The sequence below is a fragment of the Myxocyprinus asiaticus genome, chromosome 3, assembly GCF_019703515.2.
Source record: "Myxocyprinus asiaticus isolate MX2 ecotype Aquarium Trade chromosome 3, UBuf_Myxa_2, whole genome shotgun sequence".
Lineage (NCBI taxonomy): Eukaryota > Metazoa > Chordata > Actinopteri > Cypriniformes > Catostomidae > Myxocyprinus > Myxocyprinus asiaticus.
This window is the reverse complement of record NC_059346.1, coordinates 13076157-13096368: the sequence shown is the minus strand read 5'-3', so window position 1 is coordinate 13096368 and position 20212 is coordinate 13076157.

The window sequence follows — 20212 nt, the reverse complement described above, 5'->3', positions numbered from 1 at the left end:
CATCTGATATACACTTAATTACACTCAACAATATACAAATAATAACATACACTGCACAGTATACAATACACACTATATAGATACACATTATTCAATAAAAATAAAAAATAAAAAAATATATAAAAAAGTATATATAGTAGTAAATAAAGAATGTACAGTATTGTACTGTATTGACATTCAGGCCGTCGGTTGATAGTCAGTTGTTAAGAGAGAATATAATATAATAATAATATAATTTATGACAGTCCGGTGTGAGATATAAGAGTAAGGGTAATAAAGTGCATTGCTGATGTATTTTGATCGTGGGAGATCAAGAGTTCAGAAGTCTGATTGCTTGGGGGAAGAAGCTATCATGGAGTCGGCTGGTGCAGGTCCTGATGCTGCGATACCGCCTACCTGATGGTAGCAGTGAGAACAGCCCATGGCTCGGGTGGCTGGAGCCTCTGATGATCCTCCGAGCTTTTTTCACACACCGCCTTGTATATATTTCCTGGAGGGAGGGAAGCTCACCTCCGACGATGTGTCTGGCAGTTCGCACCACCCTTTGCAGTGCTTTGCAGTTGTGGGCGGTGCTATTGCCGTACCAGGCGGAGATGCAGCCAGTCAGGATGCTCTCTACAGTGCAGGTGTAGAACCGTGTGAGGATGTGGCGGTTCATTCCAAACTTCCTCAGCCGTCTCAGGAAGAAGAGGCACTGATGAGCCTTCTTCACAACGACTTCAGTGTGGATGGACCATGTGAGTTCCTCAGTGATGTGGACACCCAGGAACTTGAAGCTGCTGACTCTCTCCACCGGTGCTCCATTAATGGTGATGGGACTGTGTTCTCTGTCTTTTCTTCTGAAGTCCACCACAAGCTCCTTTGTCTTACTGACGTTGAGGGAGAGGTTGTGCTCCTGACACCAGAGTGTGCACCTCCTCTCTGTAGGCTGTTTCATCATTGTCAGTGATCAGACCTACCACCGTCGTGTCATCAGCAAACTTGATGATGGCATTGGAGCTATGTGTTGCCACACAGTCATGTGTGTACAAGGAATACAGTAGTGGGCTGAGAACACAGCCCTGCGGGGCTCCAGTGTTGAGGGTCAGTGATGAGGAGATGTTGCTGCCTATTCTAACCACCTGGCGTCTGCTTGACAGGAAGTCCAGGATCCAGCTGCACAGCGAGCTGTTTAAGCCCAGAGCCCGGAGTTTCTCATCTAGCTTGGAGGGCACTATGGTGTTGAATGCTGAGCTGTAGTCTACAAACAGCATTCTCACATAAGTGTTCTTTTTTTCCAGGTGGGAGAGAGCAGTGTGTATTGTAGATGCAATGGCATCATCAGTGGAGCGGTTGTTGCAGTAAGCAAACTGCAGCGGGTCAAGAGAGAGAAGCAGCATAGAGCAGATGTAATCTCTGATTAGTCTCTCAAAGCATTTGCTGATGATGGGGGTCAGAGCAACAGGACAGCAGTCAATTAAGCAAGTTATTTTTGATTGTTTTGGAACAGGCACAATGGTGGATGTTTTAAAGCATGTAGGGACTACAGACAAAGAGAGGGAAAGGTTGAAAATGTCCATAAAAACACCAGCCAGCTGGTTCGTGCACGCTCTGATGACACAGCCCGGAATGCCGTCTGGGCCCGCGGCTTTGCGGATATTCATCCGTCGGAAGGATCGGGTTACATCCGCTACAGAGACGGAGAGTGAACTAACCTCTGTAGCTTCAGCCACGAGATCTCTCTCTGCGAGGGCGGTGTTATTTCCCTCGAAACGAGCATAAAAAATATTTAGCTCATCCGGGAGAGAGGCAGCGGTGTTCATGGCGGAGTTTTTATTCCCTTTAAAGTCCGTGATGATGTTAAATCCCTGCCACATGCTTCTAGAGTTGGTGGTGTTAAACTGTCCTTCAATCTTGCTCCTGTACTGGCGTTTTGCGGTTCTGATAGTTTTTCGGAGGGCATAACTGGCTTGTTTATGCTCCTCCGCATTCCCGGAATTAAAAGCGGAGGTCCGCACATTAAGTGCCGCGCGAACATCATTATTTATCCATGGTTTCTGATTCGGATAGATCCATATTTTTCTGGTCGGAACCACGTCCTCCACGCACTTTTTGATGAAGCACATTACGCTACCAGTGTAAAGCTCGATGTCGTCATCAGAGGCGGACCGGAACATCTCCCAGTCCGTGTGATCAAAACAGTCTTGTAGCATGGAATCTGATTGGTCCGACCAGCACTGGATCGTTCTGAGGGTGGGTGCTTCCTGTTTCAGTTTCTGCCTGTAAGCGGGCAGAAGCAGAATGGAAGAGTGGTCCGATTTGCCAAATGGTGGGCGGGGGAGGGATTTGTAGCCATCCCGGAAGGGAGAGTAGCAATGGTCCAAAACCCGGTCCCCTCGTGTGTTGAAACTAATGTGCTGGTGGTATTTTGACCCACTCCAGAGGCTCCACCGCATGAAAGATACCAATGCCCGGATCACCCGTTGGTATCTGTCTCTTCAGCCGTTTAAGTTCAAGATGGTCCACAGACCGGGGGCGCAGATGGCTGTCGCCGACTTCCTTTCCAGGAATGGGGGGGGGGGGAGTGGTAGGCAGGCCGGATGCCGCCCCGGCCTGAGTCGGGCAGCGGGGATATGTGGTAGCGTGGGCGTGGTCAAGCATCTCTCCGGAGAGAGAGAAAGCGGTAAGGGTGCTTACACCTGAGCTAAATTATGTCTAACACCTGTCTCTAATTTCAGTGAGCACGGGGAGAGCAGTAGAGAGAGAGAGAGACCGGCATAAGTAATGCAATTCCAGCACGGAAGTTATTGTGAAGTTGTGTGTAGCTGAAGTCATTAATTGTTCCTGCAAAGCTGTAAAAAAAACTTTAAAACTGGATAAATTAAAGCACCCACCTGAACTGGGAAACCTCGCTTCTTGCCTCCTCCTTTATCCCACAACCCTTACAATTGTGAATTAATAAAATGTTGTAATTAAATTCCTTAATATTCCCATCCCTAGCACCACTTGGCGTCACCAAACAGAATTGCAAAATAATGAAAAAATACAAATAAAATAACGTTTTCTAACAGATTTCCCAAACACCATCTTATACTGATTAAAAAAACAGAAAGTCCTGCCCAAACTCACGCCATTGGCTGTTCTAATTTTGCTGTGTCGGGACTCTCAAACAAAGTACAACAGAGCCGTAGTGTTTATGCTTTGAATGATATTTAACCAATGGATGGCTAACTTATAACTGTCTCTACCTGTTTCACAAACAATGGAAGACAGGAAAGTGTTTGGGAAACTTGTTTAAAATAATTATTGTTTTTGCAATTCCATTTGGTGCTGATAGTGGTGCAAATTACACCCTGCACCTTTAACATTGTTAATTTTTTATAATTATGCACTGTTACTGACTCAGCCAGCAGAACATTAGAAAAGTATATTGAAAATGTGCTGTAATATTCTGAAGAAATTACAGTAATAAAGTTTCACTAAAGCTATTCCCTGCATGCCTGTTTAACATGACGAACATGGTGGCATTTACAGGGCCATCCATATTGACACTACCACAAACAGTTTGTAAGCTACCGTGGTTACAGATCATTCCACCACCCTCCATTGTGATGTCACCAACGGTACTCCAATCCTTTTGAGAGGAACAAGTATTGAGCATTCTAAATTGCATTATTGAACATTCCGCATGGCCTTAAGGGGAAGATGGAGCCATTGTGACTTATCAGTCGTCTTTATTCTACAGAATAAGAAGCTGTGACAACATGGCCACAGGGGCTGCAACAAGCCATAGCAATTCGGAATGTTGTGCACCACTTTGTTCTGCTGCCTGAAGCAGTGGATTAAGAATGTGTGACTGATTCATGAGGCTTGTTTCAGGGAACTAGTACATTGCCATGTTCACATTCCGAATGCATCACTGTAGCTGAGAGAGAGGCATAGAGATAGATGGGTGGAAGAACAAGAGGGGACGACAATAATTATAACCTGCACTTCACCTGTACTTCAAAGCTTTTAACATCGTCAGCAGTGAGACAATCATATGACCAGGAGGCTGGTACCTAAATTGCATTTCCTTGTAATTGTCCCTCAAATCACTGGGTCCTTCAGTGTTTATGCTTTTGAAATGTGTACCCCTTTCCCTCTCTCGTAAGATAGCTGGTTTATGTTGGGCCACTTTGTGTTTGTACTCTAATTCCACCCCCCGGTTCTCGTTTCTGATTTTAATTGCAAAGTGGCCTGGTTTTTATATCTCTCTGCACGACAACTGGGAATTTAACAAGCAGAATATTTATTCCATTTTTGTTGTTGGTGTAATTGCTGATGATGAAACTGAGTAAAATATGCTCAAATAGCCAAAACTTGTGTCTTGAATGGCTGTTGCTTTAAAGCTTACGTGTATAATTTCTGCGCAACTAGGGTCACCAAATGGAATCACAAAAAGAATCACTCTTTTCAGACAGATTCCGACAGATGCACTGTTGGTCATGCACCAACAACTCCAAGGTGATGGGTTCAATTCCCAGGGAACACATGCACTGATAAAGTGTACACCTTGATTGCAAAATAAATGTTAATGTACTTATATAGTATAACAATCTATGTTAGACATTATATGTCTTTAAAAAACTTTTTAATTCCAGAATTTGTTTTTAAAGCTTGCTTATTGGTCTGTAAATCTCCCTGCAGGAATGCAACATGAAAACAATTCTATTTTCAAATACATTTCAGTGCAGTAAATGTACTAAGTTACATATATTTGTACTAGGATTCAGATGCTTGAGGTTAAAAATGACCAACAACAGCAAGATCATGTTTTTTCATAAGCTGCAATTTTGCCAGCATGGACTGTAGGCCTGCATAACACTTTAACTCAGAAGGATGTTTATGCAGCATATATTACTTGACTCTACTGTGCAGTATAGTTCTACTAACTATGCAGTTAATATGCCTAAGAAACAAATATAATTTTCCAAACATATTAGATGATATTCGCGTTATGCCCCACACCGCTCAAGATTAAAAGGGGCCATCTGACAGACATGAAAAGCGACCAACCGCAGCTTGTTTTGGTTTTTACGTGACATTTATGGTCAAGAAATAAACTAAGGTCGGCGCTTCTGTGATGTTGCTGAATGTCAAAGTGGATGCACAGCAATCTACAAGGTGAGTAAATCACTCACATATGCAACCAAATTATGCGCTAGGCGCCTAAAATGTCTATCATTAGCCAATTTACCTTATTTGGCTGCTACTGTATGGGTCTGGAGTTTACACGGATGTCTCCATCACTTTAGTTGAGCCATGATATTCCATATAGATTTACATTGCAATTAGCGTAGTCAACTTTGATTTTGGTTAAACTTTTCCATGGACTGTTTTCACTGTGTCTGTTTGTCAGTATATGGCTATACAGACCAGCACAATGCATCAGTTGGATTTCCATAAATATTATGAGGGTAAAAGTTTGGTTTGACTTGGTCTTTGTAATGTGTGTCCAAAGATTAGATCTACACATTCCATTTTCACTAATGTCTCTTTTAATATACTTTGTTTATTTACAGACAGTTGTTGATCAAAAAGCAAACACACATAGCAAAGATGCAGTAAAGAAACATGCGCTTAACTGAAAATTTCAGTGTGATGCTCGCTGAACTGCTTCTATTCTTAAAAAGACTATCATTTTAGAACTTGTTATTCAAATCAGTGTAAACTCAATGTAAAAGCATTTTAAATTGTACTCATAATTTCAAACAATGTGTAATGATGCTGGCAAAGACAATGACGAACCCAAGTGCAGTTTATTTTCCAAACGTGGAATCCCAAATCCCTTACTACAAACATGAACTAAACATAAACATGAACTTGATTTGACTAAAACAAGACTTGACAAAATTTGACTTGACTTAGACTAGACTAGACTAGACTAGACTAGACATAAACTTGGCTTGGCTTGGCTTGGCTTGGCTTGGCTAGAACAAAACAACAAAGTTACATTCACAAAGGACAATGGAAAACATGAGGGATTAAATACATGGACATGGGAGAACAAACCAGTGAACAAACAGAACTCTAAACAAGATAATTAAACAATAAACCAATGAAAACAAGACACATGAACATGGAGGGAAAACAGGAATCACATGACATAAACCAGCAACTAGAATTTTCAAAATAAATGACATGAAATACAAGACTCAACAAAATACACATGACACAATGACAGCTCATTTTATTATTATATCATATTAATTAATAGAATGTAGAATTTGTACATTTTTAAAAAGCTATAATGTGATTATAATAATGAAAGCAAACATAAAAATATACACTCACTAAGCACATTATTAAGAACACTATGGTCCTAATAAAGTGCCTGACATGGTATTCTGCTGTTGTAACCCATCCTCCTCAAGGTTCAATGTTTATCTGAGTTACCGTAGCCTTTCTGTCAGCTCAAACCAGTCTGGCCATCCTCTGTTGACCTCTTTCATTAACAAGGAGTTTTTGTTCTTAGAACTTCCACTCACTGGATGTTTTTGGCATCATTCTGAGTGAACTCTAGAGACTGTTGTGCATGAAAATCCCAGGAGATCAGCAGTTACAGAAATACTCAAACCAGACTGTCTGGCACCAACAGTCATGCCACGGTCAAAATCACTGAAATCAAATTTTTTCCCCATTTTGATGGTTGATGTGAACATTAACTGAAGCTCCTGACCCGTATATGCATGATTTTATGCATTGCACTGCTGCCACAAGATTGGCTAATTAGAAAATCGCATGAATAAATAGGTGTACCAGTGTTCGTAATAAAGTGCTCAGTGAGTGTATATACTTGTCTACACTTGTCACATACTATATATACTGTATATATAAATAGTCCATTACTTTTCCTGGTTGGTTACCTTTTGTTGGAAACTCAGGATTATATGAAAGCTTTGAGTTCTCTCACTTGTGTAAAGTCAAAATTGGAGCTGGAAAAAGTACTTGAAAGTCCTGGGTTTTTTATTCAGTGTATGAACCCTGAGTATAACTCAGAGATCTTCGTTTTCTGATTGTACAATTCACTGTACCACTAAAAATTGGACTCGCAAAAACTAACAGCATTAGGATGTTTTAAAAATTTTGAAAACTTTTTTTTAATGTACAACACACTTTACAGATCACATTTTAAATATTAGGTTGAGTGTTTTAGAACCTGTTTGAAATCAGTGATTCGTTTTGCAGTTCCATTTGGTGATGCTAGTGGCACAGAAGTTATATAGTTCAGCTTTATGAAATCGTAATCCAACGCACCTTTGAATTAGACTGTCCTAATTCAAAGAAATTACTAAATCTCTTCATATTTGCAGTGTAGCAGTTTGTCCTTGCTCCTAATGAAGAGAAGCATCTTTAGGAGATCAAGATATCAACCACAGGAGTGATACTAAGTCTCAAAATCATCAGAGAAGCCTGGGGGCATTAATCAGCACACTATTCTAGGGTGTTTCATGTTAAGGGTGTTTCTGCGGTGAGTGGCATGTCTCCGTGAGAAAATGAAGATGCATTCATAGTTTTTCTCTTGTTTATGTCTACCGCACAACTCCAAATGCTGCAGGTGAAAAATAACACAAAAACAAGAACATTTCGCATAGAAGTGATAGTTCATCCACAAATTAAAATTCTGTCCTCATGTACTCAGCCTTATGTTGTTTCAAATCCATATGACTTACTTTCTTTCATTGAGCACAAAAAGAGATGTTAGATAGATGGACAGCTTTAGTCACCATTCACTATGATTGTATGGAAAAAAAAGATGCAATGAAAGTGATAGGTGAAAGTGACTTTAACTTTCTCACTAGAGAAGTGTAGTCTATCGATGCGGAAGTACAGTATGTGGAGAAAGACAGTCTCTCTCTCTCTCTCTCTCTCTCTCTCTCTCTCTCTCTCTCTCTCTCTCTGTCTGTCTGTCTGTCTGTCTCTCACTATCTCTTTCTCTCTCTCTCACCCTTACCTTTCACTCTCACTAATAAGAGATGGCCAATTAAAGCCTTTTAGAGCCACAGTCTGATCAATACCCTCCTAGGATCATCCTAAAGAGAGAGAGAGTGAAAGAGAGGCTTGCATTTATGATACCATTCCCCCTCGGTCCCCAGAGAGAGAGGAGCTATTGAAAGATTCATATTGACTTTCCATGCAGGGCTTTCATCTTGTTTTATTGCGTTGTGGCACGGTGTAGTTTGGCTGTGGGTGATGAGGGGGCGGAGGGGAATGGATAGGGTGTCAGATACAGAGAAGAGGCTGGGATCTCTTGGGTTCTGCCACTGCGGGAAGCTCCATTACAGGAGAGAGGGAGACGGCCACAAGAGGTGGGCAATTTGAGCAATGCTGTGTAACCTCAAAACCCCAGGCTGCCAGCCACCCACTCCCTTGTGTGTGTGTTGTGGTGGTGTAATAGAGCAAAGGCTGAATGCATACAAGGTGTTCTGAGTTAGAAAATCACTGTCTGTGTTTGTTTGTGTGGATATTAGCAACGATTTAGAAATAAACTTACAGCATTATTTGTCTATGATGTATGGGAATTGTAGATTTTTACAGAGTGATCATTTTGCTTGGAGAACACAAACAGTAGAAGTGAAGGAATTAGTCTTTTAGACACTTTTGTTTAGTTATCCAGAGTTTGAGTAAAGCACTGTTTTGTGACCATGCTCAAGATGCTCTTTTTTAATATAGGCCAATTTTGCGTACGTTTTCAGACCAGCCTTTTTTTACATTAGGGCTAAGCGACATGGCTACAAATATTATATCCCGATACTTTTCTCGATAAATATGTATTAGCTCTAAAATGGCTCAAAAGTTATTTATTTATTTATTTTATCATAGGAACCTTCATTTTATCCAAACAGCAATTGTAGCCAAGTGTATTCAATATTTTATTAAAAATGGGAAGCCCTGTTTGAGCCCTGGAGTCAGTTGAGCTAAAGGCAGTCTCTTGAAGACTGCCCTCCTGACTGAGCTCACGTCCATCAAGAGGGTAGGGGACCTGCAGGCATTCTCTGTCAGCGACACATGCCTGGAGTTCGTTCCGGAATACTCTCACGGGGTCCTGAGGTCCCAACCGAGCAATATGCCCAAGGTTCCCATGACCCTGTTTAGGGATCAGGTGGTGAACCTTCAAGCGAAGCTGCCCCAGGTGGAGACAGACCCAGCCTTTTCGTTGCTGTGTCCGGTGCGTGCTTTGCGCATCTACTTGGATCGCACGCAGAGCTTTAGAGGCTCTGAACAGCTCTTTGTCTGCTTTGGAGGACAGCGGAATGGGAGCTCTGTCTTCAAACAGAGGATCGCCCACTGGGTCGTTGAGGCCATCGCTTTGGCATACCACGCCCAGGACGTGCCACCCCCCTTGGGGCTTCAGGCACATTCCACCAGAAGTGTGGAGGCCTCCTGGGCCCCAACCAATGGTGCCTCTTTGGCAGACATCGGTAGAGCAGCGGGCTGGGCAACAACCAATAAATTCATGAGGTTCCTCAATCTCCGGGTTGAGCCGGTTCATCCCGTGTGTTGTCAGGTACGAACAGGTAAGTTGGCGGGACAACTGGCCGGGTGTACTGCTTGCGTATAGCGCCTTTCTCCTCCTGGAGGGGGAGACGTGCACTTTTACCCCCCAGCCGTGTTCACGAGACCCTGGATGTCCTTCCTCCTTAGCCCTGTGATAGGCAAGTTCGCGGAGAAACTCAATGCCAGCCCAGTACGTGTGCTAGTAGGCCCTGTACTGGGGTAGGTGCTCCACATGCGCTGGTTACCTGTCTGTAACCCCATGTGATGTATCTTCGGTGAGACGGTTTCCCCGTTGGTAAACCCGCGTCTTCCTTGGGCAGAGTCCCCTCTGCCACCGGTCACCGTGTTTGTTGAGCTCCGTCCCCTCTGGGTAGGACTTACCACGGGGACTTCTCCACATGCGACACTGCCGACAAAACTTGGTAAGCCCATTTGACGTATTTCCACACATTACCTCCCCTTTGGATAGGGTGTGGTCTCCACAGTGTCTTCCCCTTGGGAGTCACACCCCCCGATGTGGACACTTATGGCCCCCAGTCGATCGAGTTCCACTCTTTTTTGGGGAGAAAAAAGAGGAGAAGAGGCCACAGCTGGGGTAGCCTGTCCCAATTTTTTGGGCAGTAGACTTGTCCCCGAGGTGCAGGGGACCATACGACACTCGTAGGATCATTGGGGGAGGTTATGTGATGGCCAGGTGCGCTGCTACGAGGCATGCAGTGGTCTGCCCATCTCGCATCGCCAGTCCACGTAACACAGTTCTGCTAGTTGTGGCGTTTCGTATAGGGACCCCTAGTGTCACTACATTGACACAACGTCGAGTGAGTGACAGACAGGGAACATCCTGGTTACTTTCATAACCTCCGTTCCTTGATGGAGGAAACAAGATGTTGTGTCCCTCCTGCCACAACACAGAACTACCCGCTGAAATGACCGGGACCTTGTCTCGGCTCCTCAGCACAAAACCTGAATGAGTGGTTGCGAGCCAGCTCCTTTTATACCCGTATGTCTGGGGGAGTGGCATGCTAATTCCACTCGCCAATTCCCATTGGCCTTTTCTCAAAGATCAGAGGTTTGTTTGGGGCTCCCAAGGGTGACCCCTAGTGTCACTATATCGACACAACGTCTCGTTCCCTCCATCAGGGAACGGAGGTTACGAAAGTAACCAGGACGTTTTATAATCACATTATAAATAATGACCATATCGCCATTTTTATGTTATTTTTATTAATTGTGCAGCCCTGAAGGATCGTGAAATTAGTCTACTGATGGTCTTTATGAAACTTACTGGCCAAATAAAAAGCACATTAAAATCATCACAATATTTACGATATTGCTTAATTTTTTCAGCAAAATCGTGATTATATCGTGAATATTCAATATTACGCCAAGCCCTTACTTACATGCACTTTACAAGTTCGATTTTAGTCAAACTAAAACAATAATCATGTAAGCGCTTTATAGTTCAACTGAAATCATACCTGTTTTTTTTGCGAAGTCATACTATCAGACCTAGATAATGTGACTGTAGCTCAGCTTTATACAGCATATGTACACGCTAATTGTGTCATATATACAGTACTTAGAAAAATTAAGACTGTAGCCCGACTACGCAAAAACAAAAACTTTGCCGTAGCTCGATTGTAACTGTGCATGTAAACGCATTGAGTGATTGCATTTATATGCACAAGAATATTCCGACAGTCTGGTTCCTGAAGTAAAAATCCCATTAATTTTTTCCATAAACTAATTGATAAACCTTTAAGACCTACCATAAGCTCTGAGGTTGGTCATCGAAAGTATTTGCTTCTGTTGAAGCCATCCGTCTGCGTTATTTCAACTTCATTGTTTAAAAATTGTCTTTAATAGTGGAATTCCTGTTGAACAACTACACTACCCATGGTCCAGCATAGAAAGCTTCACCAATCAGTGAACCACGGCCAACAAGGCCAGCGAAATATGCCTGGAAGCGACCGCCCCCTCCCATGATGCACTCTGAATGACGCGAACGAGTCGGTCTCCCTGCGCTCATATACAGATAATTCACCATTGTTGATAATTCATTGTTGCGCAGAAAATCAACATAATATAGTGTTTATTTGTAAGAATATAGTACTCATTTCTCTTTTAATAAACAAAGAAATAGATATCCTGTGATAGTAAATTTAAATAGATATGAAATAATCATAAACAATATAATTTATGGAAGTGCGGGTAAAAAAACAACACTCTTACATACCTAGGGTCTCTAAAGACCCTATACACTTTTGGTACTTAAACCATTATATATATATATATATATATATATATATATATATATATATATATACAGTTGTGCTCAAAAGTTTGCATAACCTGGCAGAAATTGAGAAATTTTGGCATTGATTTTTAAAATATGACTGATCATGCAAAAAAAATGTCTTTTATATAAGGATAGTGATCATATGAAGCCATTTATTATCACATAGTTGTCTGGCTCCTTTTTAAATCATAATAATAACAGAAATCACCCAAATAGCCCTGATCAAAAGTTTACATACCGTTGAATGTTTGGCCTTGTTACAGACACACAAGGTGACACACACAGGTTTAAATGGCAATTAAAGTTTAATTTCCCACACCTGTGGCTTTTTAAATTGCAATTAGTGCCTGTGTTTAAATAGTCAATGAGTTTGTTAGCTCTCACGTGGATGCACTGAGCAGGCTAGATACTGAGCCATGGGGAGCAGAAAAGAACTGTCAAAAGACCTGCATAACAAGGTAATGGAACTTAATAAAAATGGAAAAGGATATAAAAAGATATCCAAAGCCTTGAAAATGCCAGTCAGTACTGTTCAATCACTTATTAAGAAGTGGGAAATGCAGGGATCTCTTGATACCAAGCCAAGGTCAGGTAGACCAAGAAAGATTTCAGCCACAACTGCCAGAAGAATTGTTCGGGATACAAAGAAAAACCCACAGGTAACCTCAGGAGAAGTACTGGCTGCTCTGGAAAAAGACGGTGTGGTTGTTTCAAGGAGCACAATACGACAATACTTGAACAAAAATGAGCTGCATGGTCGAGTTGCCAGAAAGAAGCCTTTACTGTGCCAATGCCACAAAAAAGCCCGGTTACAATATGCCCGACAACACCTTGACACGCCTCACAGCTTCCAGCACACTGTAATTTGGAGTGACGAGACCAAAATAGAGCTTTATGGTCACAACCATAAGCGCTATGTTTGGAGAGGGGTCAACAAGGCCTATTGTGAAAAGAATACCATCCCCACTGTGAAGCATGGTGGTGGCTCACTGATGTTTTGGGGGTGTGTGAGCTCTAAAGGCATGGGGAATTTTGTGAAAATTGATGGCAAGATGAATGCAGCATGTTATCAGAAAATACTGGCAGACAATTTGCATACTTCTGCACTAAAGCTGTGCATGGGACTCTCTTGGACTTTCCAGTACGACAATGACCCTAAGCACAAGGCCAAGTTGACCCTCCAGTGGTTACAGCAGAAAAAGGTGAAGGTTCTGGAGTGGCCATCACAGTCTCTGTGACCTTAATATCATCGAGCCACTCTGGGGAGATCTCAAACATGCGGTTCATGCAAGACAACCAAAGACTTTGCATGACCTGGAGGTATTTGCCAAGACGAATGGGCAGCTATACCACCTGCAAGAATTTGGGGCCTCATAGACAATTATTACAAAAGACTGCACGCTGTCATTGATGCTAAAGGGGCAATACACAGAATTAAGAACTAAGGGTATGCAGACTTTTGAACAGGGGTCATTTCATTTTTTTCATTGTTGCCATGTTTTGTTTTATGATTGTGCCATTCTGTTATAACCCACAGTTGAATATGAACTGTAGAAATAAAAAATAAAAGAAATGTGTTTTGCCTGCTCACTCATGTTTTCTTTAAAAATAGTACATATATTACCAATTCTCCAAGGGTATGCAAACTTTTGAGCACAACTGTATTTACACACACGACCGGTCAAATGTTTTGAGACACTTACTCATTCTTTATTATGATGTTTTTTTGTTTGTTTGTTTGTTTGTTTGTTTGTTTTTTACATTTTAGAATAATAGTAAAGTCATCAAAACTATGGAATAACATAAATTGAACTATGGGAATTATGTTGTGACTAAACAAAATCCAAAATAAATCAAAACTGTGTTATATTTTAGCAAATGTTGTTGCAATTTTGACAACAGCCTCTAACCCTTATCAAACGTGATTAGAAAATAAAAAATAAAAGAAAACATGTTTTTGGACATGGGCTGCACTCAGAGAAGGTTAAAGAATGATTAGGCAGAGCAGTTTGTCTGTAGAACAGAGAATCCTCTCGTGTGAAATGTGCACTGTCTGATCAATATTCCTGTCATGCTGCATTAATCTCCATATAGAATGTCACCTTAATGCCAGAGATACACAGCAGTTTCTGCTGCTCGGGTGCCTGTTAAAAGTATGGATCAGAGCCAGTGTTTAGCTGATGGGTTGCCAGCATTGCCAATGTCAAGCTAGTTTTGAGCCAACAACATTTTATGGGATATGGGTTTTTTTAATGGCCAATACCGATATGTAGAGAGCAGGATGGTCGATATAAATGCAGATAAACATAATACAATTTAACAACAGCAAATCAGATGTACACAATATTCCTTAAGTGAAACAAACACTATTTTATGCAATATATATTTTTTAATTTGCATAAACTTGAAAATAAAAAATCTTGAAAACTAAAAGTTTTGACTATCCATTGACAAATCTACTGGTAGATTTTGGAACTGACACAAGGGAAAGTTAACACTTCTGTTAATCGGGCAAGCACACGATACATTTTTGCTGAATAGCCAAATATATGCCAATTAATCAGCCTGGCCGATATATATCGGTCTCCCACTACTTGAAACTAAAGGTTTCAAAATATTAAGTTCTCCTATTTGTGTCCCACATGAAAGAAATATTTGATCTCTTTAATATCTCCTCTCTTTTTTTTCTCCTAGACGGCAATAAGATTAAAAAGAGTGCCAATGGAAACTTTTGCTTACTTTAAATCCTGAGAAAAAAAGTGTTCCTGTAGCTCAACCAATGGCGCAAGCAACAACAAGGTCATGAGTTTGATTCCCAGAGAATTCCTCCATGGAGTGTAAAAATGTATACCATGAGTGCACTGCAAGTTGCTTTGTATATAGTAAGTAAAATGCAATAAAAAGGCCCTTGTAATCTAAGGGAGTTTTCCCTTGCAATGTTACTTTTGGATTCCTCACTTTGTAAAGGTCCTTTGGAACAATTTGAATTGTATAAAGCACTATAATAATGAATTGAATTGTATTTAGATCTGCAAAAGTCTGAAATTTCAATATGAACTCAAACATTTCTTATTACATTTTCCAAGACAAAACTAGGTGAGCTATGCACATTACTTTTAGAGCTCTATGCCCTTCTGTACATTAACAATGGTCTCCTATGTTTCTATTGTTATTTCACCTGAGAAAGTTTATGACATTTCATTTTACATGACATCTGAGGTAAGCCATTCACTTTTGCTACCTACAGTTGTAGTCAGAAGTTTGCATACACCATAGCCAAATACATTTAAACTCAGTTTTTCACAATTCCTGACATATAATCATAGAAAATTTTCCCTGTCTTAGGTCAGTTAGGATCACTACTTTATTTTAAGAATGTGAAATGTCAGAATAATAGTAGAGAGAATTATTTATTTCAGCTTTTATTTCTTTCATCACATTCCCAGTGGGTCAGAAATTTACATACACTTTGTTAATATTTGGTAGCATTTCATTTAAATTGTTTAACTTGGGTCAAACGTTTTGGGTAGCCTTTGTTGTCCTTAAGCCATTTTGCCACAACTTTGGAGGTATGCTTGGGGTCATTGTCCATTTGGAAAACCCATTTGCGACGAGTTTAACTTCCTGGCTGATGTCTTGAGATGTTGTTTCAATATATCCACATAATTTTCCTTCCTCATGATGCCATCTATTTTGTGAAGTGCACCAGTCCCTCCTGCAGCAAAGCATCCCCACAACATGATGCTGCCACCCCCATGCTTCACGGTTGGGATGGTGTTCATTAGCTTGCAACCCTCACCCTTTCTCCTCCAAACATAACGATGGTCATTATGGCCAAACAGTTCAATTTTTGTTTCATCAGACCAGAGGAGATTTCTCCAAAAAGTAAAATCTTTGTCCCCATGTGCACTTGCAGACTGCAGTCTTGCTTTTTTTATGGCGGTTTTGGAACAATGTTTTCTTCCTTGCTGAACAGCCTTTCAAGTTCTGTCAATATAGGACTCATTTTACTCTGGATACAGATACCTGTCTACCTGTTTCCTCCAGCATCTTCACAAGGTGCTTTGCTGTTGTTCTGGGATTGATTTGCACTTTCGCACCAAACTACATTCATTTCTAGGAGACAGAATGCGTCTCCTTCCTGAACGGTATGATGACTGCATGGTCCCATGGTGTTTATACTTGCGTACTATCGTTTGTACAGATGAACGTGGTACCTTCATGCGTTTGGAAATTGCTCCCAAGGATGAACCAGATTTTGTTTTTGTTTTTTTCTTTTTTTTAGGTCTTGGCTGATTTCTTTTGATTTTCCCATGATGTCAACCAAAGAGGCACTGAGTTTGAAGGTAGGCCTTAAAATACATCCACAGGTACACCTCCAATTCAGTACACCTCCTATCAGAAGCTAACTGGCTAATTGTCTAAAGGCTTGACATCATTTTCTGGAATTTTCCAAGCTGCTTAAAGGCACAGTTAACTTAGTGTATGTAAACATCTGACTCACTGGAATTGTGTTATAGTCAGTTTTAAAGTAAAACAATCTGTCTGTAAACAATTGTTGGAAAAATTACTCATGCCATGCACAAAGTAGATGTCCTAAACGACTTGCCAAAACTATAGTTTGCTAATATTATATCTGTGGAGTGGTTAATTTTTATTTTTTTTTTTTTAATGACTTCAACCTAAGTGTATGTAAACTTCTGACTTCAACTGTATATAGTATAGTATTGTACCAAACATAATCAAAGGGACATGCATTTAGAGGCCTGTTGTGGCTCCCACAGATTAGCATGCAACAAACAGAACTTCAGTTGTCATGGGAACTATGATCAAGAGGTTAACTGCAGTCATTACATCCACTCAGAATCATGGGCAGTTGTAAGTACACCCAAGCTGATTTTAATAGATTTTAGTTGAGCACAAACATTAGATCTCTGCTACAGGACACTCTGTGCTGACCGTGCTGCCAACAAAACTTTAATATGTTCATGTAAACACTGGAATAATTTATAGACACTAAGCTGGGACAAAGAAACATTTCACAACTCTGATTTTATTATTTCATGTTTTCTCTCTCCCTCTCCCTCTCTCTTTTTCTCTTTCATTGGCTGTTTTTCATGCAAACTTATGACACGATTAAGTCATAAGTTGGAGCTCAGAATATGTAAACAAAATACTGTGATTATGTTAATGTGTTTATGCTCATAATTAGAGTAACCATAATTGCAGTGCAATATGTGAAGCAAAGTAATTTTAATTGCAAAATACAGGCATGTATACATTTAAATACAATTTTCACTCTGACCAAAGTGTTCATGTGCTAGTACTGCAAATGGATTATTTGTTAACAGGGTGAGAAATTAATACCCGGACGTATGCGGGTACTTTTTGGGCAGTGGCATGTACTTTTGCCTCATCTGCCAGCCACTATTGTTACTTTAAAACATATGTTGTTGCCTATTAAAAGAAAAAGCACACATGTTGAACATTTGATTTAGATTCTGAAATACTTTGACAAAGAACAGACCAAAGAAAAGCTAGCAAGTTCTCTGTTATTAACCGTTCATTCAGATAATCAGTAACACTCTTGGGATCTTAAAAAAGAGTTTATGCTTATAGTTTTATGCGACATGGACAATTTATGGACATAAAATAAATACAGCAGTAACAAAAAGGCTTAGAAAATGTTGTGCTGTGGGTTGGGATGCAAGTGACTGGCAATAAAATGGTAAAATGTCATGCAAACATTTTAATCGGCACTGCCTTACTCTGATCTTTGGGTATATTTAGACTATTTGTGTATAAGTAAACATAGTCATTGAAAATTATAAACAGTAGAACCACAAACCTTTGCAGCCATTATTATGAATAAAAGTATAAAGGCAGAACACAGTGGGATCAGAGACATTCAGTGGGAAAGTGCAATTAAATAGAGAAAAACATTACCTTTGTCTAAAGATTAGTGTTTCTGCTTTAATCAAATGTGGATGAATATAGATTTTTGGGGGGAGCTCATTAACCTATTTTCTTCAGTGTATTAGAGATATTATTAGGGATACACCGATACCGATACTGGTATCTGAATCGGGTCCGATACCACGCTCATGTACCGGTACTCGTACTCGTAAAAATGCTCTGATACCAAAAACCAATACCATCTGACGTACGAATGTCATTACGAAAACATTCAGCACACAAATTAAAATCACATCATGTCCTAGTGAGATTATTTAACAGCAAAAGCTGCGATTTAACGAGATAAATAGATAATTTGCACGTGCAGCGTTTTAAACGTGAGTGCTTGTGAATGTGCAGAGCCGGTGTTGTGCAGGCATAGAGACACAAACTGCTCATACCTTTAGAGATCCTTGACTCATACACGGAAAACAGTATTATGCGCATCGCATATTCTGTTTGTAGCAGATGACAGCAGGCAGAGCGCTAATTCACTTTTTAGCACGAGTCATACACAAACTGCATATTTATTTATTTAAATATTAGCCTTTTGCGGTTTAATAATTACTGTGATTCATGTAGCGACCTGCTTTTCTGAATTGGGAATCTGCCGTCATTACCTCAGAGCTCCTTGGTCTAACAACACAGAAACACTTCAAAATAAAAGCTCCGCCAAGATAAAAGCTCAATTTAAAAGAAAAAAGTATGACAGAAATAGATCACTACTATATAGTTATGTAATATTCACTGTTATACTACAACTACCACTAATAATAAATCAATAGTAACTGCATTATATTTAAGCAATATCTCACATCTGTGATATTCGATTATGCAGCACTTTATTTGACAAAAATAACTCCAATGCTGTATTTAGGATTGTGTGAGGGTCTGTATAAAATCACTTCATTTGATAAAAATAATAAAATTTCATGTTGTAAATTAATTGTTATACTTTCATTTGATTAAAGTTTTAATTTATTTATTTAAACACAATTTTGATGATAAAATTGAAATAAACTACTGATATTGAGTTCAGAAACAAAAACAGTTATCAGACTCGGTATCGGAGAGTACTAAAAAAGTAGCGGTACTCGTACTCGTTCTCAAAAATAATGGTATCGGAACATCCTTAGATATTATTGTATCCCTGTGGGATATGGGAAATAATGTTTTGGATGCATTCCAGCTAAAATCCCCACTTGATTAGATGTAATAAGCTTATGGGCCAATTGCAATACCTTTGAAATATGATATCAAGGCAGACTTTCAAATACCTCTCTTGACGGTACGAAAGGACAGTCAAACTGGTGCTGAGAGACACAGTTGATAAACATAATGCTGAGTTAATGGATATGTAAAATTTGTTTACAGTCCAGTCAAAAGAAATCAAAGCACTCTAACCAATGAAGTCTATCCATTAGCATTCCCATTAGTGGCAGTTTCTTAGCTGGAGAATGCAGGCCTGACCATCTTTTCTCACCAGCCAAATCCTTGTGACTTAATTGTAACTGAAATGTTAATTTAAATATTTGGTCACACTTTTTATTAGGTGGCCTTAACTACTATGTACTAACATTAAATATATACAAGACTAGGTATTTACTGTGTAACTACACATTGTTCTGCAAAATGTCCACATTTGCTGCTACTGAGTTTGAGGTACGGGTAGGTTTAGGAGTAAGGTTAGGTTAGGGTTAGGATTAGGGGTTAGAGGTTTTGGGGTAAGGGTTGGGTTAGGGGTAAAGTTAACAGTGTAACTACAAATGTAATTAAATGCAAGTATTTTTTAAAATGTAATTACAATGTAACAACATGTATGAACATAATAAGTACATTCTATCAAATGGCTACCTAGTAGTTAAGGCTACCTAATATAATGTGGATCCAAATATTTTAATACAGGTCTCACAAAAAAAAAAAAAAAAAAAAAAAAAAAACATTAATAGCAAAGTTCTACATAATATCATAGTTGGACATCTGTGTAAAGGAGATATGCTGGATGTTTTATAATGCCTCTTATTTTTCATGTAGTGCAACAGCAAAGCATTAATGTCCTCAGAGACCCGAGCGTGACTTCTGTATGCATTTTACATTTCCCCTTTTGATTTGTAACTAGTAGCACATAATAAACTAAAAACTCTAGAGCAAATAGTTTTTCTAAAAATTGATGGCAGCATATGTGGACAGCGGTTGTGAACAAGTTGTGACATTTTAAATAATACAAAGCTATAGAAAGTTAGATTTTTTTTAATGAAATTGTTTATTATTGTAACAATTAAAGATGGAAAAGGAGGGAGCTGGGAACGGCTTGAAAAACACATAGACATTTAATGACACCTTTCAGTGTGTAAAGAAGCAAAAACACACACTGCTTTTCAGCCAGCTACATCAAATCATAAAACACACACAAGAACGGGGACAAGCTTTGTGCATCTC